Raw genomic sequence first — 2,049 nt, 5'->3', positions numbered from 1 at the left:
CAACCTGAAACTTTATAAGTTTCAATATCTTTTAAGGAAAAATTTGCCTTTATAGTTGCAGGACATCCAAGTTTAGGATATTGCTCCCACCATACCTGTAAATAATACATGTACACTATACTTTACTGAAAATGTCACCTTCAGCACTTATTTCTGGTTCAGATGGACTTTATACAGCTGGGTGATGGCTTCTTTTGTTCAGCATTTGTGGAAGTGAGTGTCCATCATTTGTTTTTAGGGTCCTCATTGGAGAGTCCATCTAGTGGAAGATAGTGGAGTAGGGCATAGAGCTTCCTTACCCTCCTAATACAATAAAAAATAATTCCACAGAATCAATGCTAAAAGTGACAAAAAAAAACAGATAGGAATTAGGGCTGAAGCTTAATAGCCAGAAATAACTAAGGAGGAAGGATTCTGACTTTCCTGGCTTCAGTCCCAATGCCTCAGGCCCTAGGACAATGATGGTGAACCTATGGAATAGGTACCAAAGATAGCACACAAAGTGCTCTCTGTGAGCACATGGCTGTGCCAGCCACCTCCCCTCCCTCTGCAGTGTTCATTACTAGAAAGGCAGAAGGACTTGTTTGGAGCTGCTCTCTTCCCCCTCTCCATCATGTCTGATGACATTTTTTCACATCCCCCACCCCTCTGCCCAGCAGTCAGTGGAAGCACCAAGGGGTAGAGTGGGTGGCTCACAGGCAATAGAGCTGGAGGGGAACAGAGTGCTAGAGCCACTCTTCTCCCCCTCACTATACTCCTTGAGGACATTCCTCACTTCACCTGGCTCTCTCTCCTCAGCAGCCCAGTGGGAGCACTTTCTTCCTCCCCTCTGTGGGTTAAGGGGGGCATGCCTAAATTTATTTTATAACACTAGCAATCAGTGGGGGGAGGGGTACAAGGTCTCTGGTGGTGGGGTGGGCACAGCACTCAGACTGGGGAGGTGGGATGGGGGCATGGGCCCAGCATTCTGGCATAAAGGCTTGCCATTACTACCCTAGAAGCAGAACTAGAGCAAATAGTGTGGAATCAACAAGGTAGCTCCTGGGGTCAGGAAATTAAACCTCCCCTTGTTCGCGGAGCCCTGGAGGCTACATCTTGGAGGATACCACTAGAAATCCCTGGGAAGAGCTTTGTAGACTGTAGCTTTGACTCTAGAGACCTCTGCTTACCCACAACTGGGTATTAAAGGAGTGGATGCCACAGAGTCTAAAGGTACCAATCCCTTAAGGACAGGACCTCAAGCCTCCCTCTCAATCATTGAGGGACTTTGGGAGCCCCAGGCATGCTGCTGGACACCAACCTACTCTGTCCAGGCTGTGGCAATAGGAGAGGAGGAATGAGGAAGAAATATGCGCTGGTGAGTGTGATTGCTGGTCCTGGGGCCCCATCAACTATACTCACTCTCAGGAGAACAAAATCCCTGGTTGCTGCTATGGGGAAGTGGATTATCTGCTTGCAATTGAAATAGCAGAACTGCTTGGGGCTCTGGTTGGAGCATCTGAGGTAATTCATGGCCTGGGGCTTGAGCAGGGGGACATGGATTTACATCAGATCCTAGACTCTAAAAGCTTATAAAAGTAAATAGGGCTCAGGAAAAAACAAACACACACAAAAAATCCTGAAACCTGAGGTTTCCCTCAATACCCCAACACCTTAGGAACCCTGGGACTCCAGAAAAAAGCCAATAATTAAGTCTTATTGGCCAGGCTGCTAGAAATTAAAAAAAAAATTAATAAGTAGGCAAAGGAGAAAGAATCCAACTATTGATAGCTATTATGGTGACAGAGAAGACCTCAGCTCCGACAACGTGCAATAAAAACACCTACTTCAAAAACAGCAAGGAAATACAATAAATGGCTACAAGCTTTTTGAGCTTTTGGAAGAACTCTATAGAGATCTCAAAAACCAAATGAGAGAGATTGAGGAAAAGTTAGAAAAAAAGACTAATGCAATAAAGTTAAGATTATGAAAGAAATATCACTCAAATGGAAACATTTTCAGAAAAACAAAATAATTTTTTAAGAACTAGACTTGGGCTAAGGGAAGTTA

Source organism: Gracilinanus agilis, chromosome 1, assembly GCF_016433145.1.
Source record: "Gracilinanus agilis isolate LMUSP501 chromosome 1, AgileGrace, whole genome shotgun sequence".
Classification (NCBI taxonomy): domain Eukaryota; kingdom Metazoa; phylum Chordata; class Mammalia; order Didelphimorphia; family Didelphidae; genus Gracilinanus; species Gracilinanus agilis.
The sequence above is the reverse complement of the archived record's forward strand: the minus strand, read 5'-3'. Positions refer to the sequence as shown.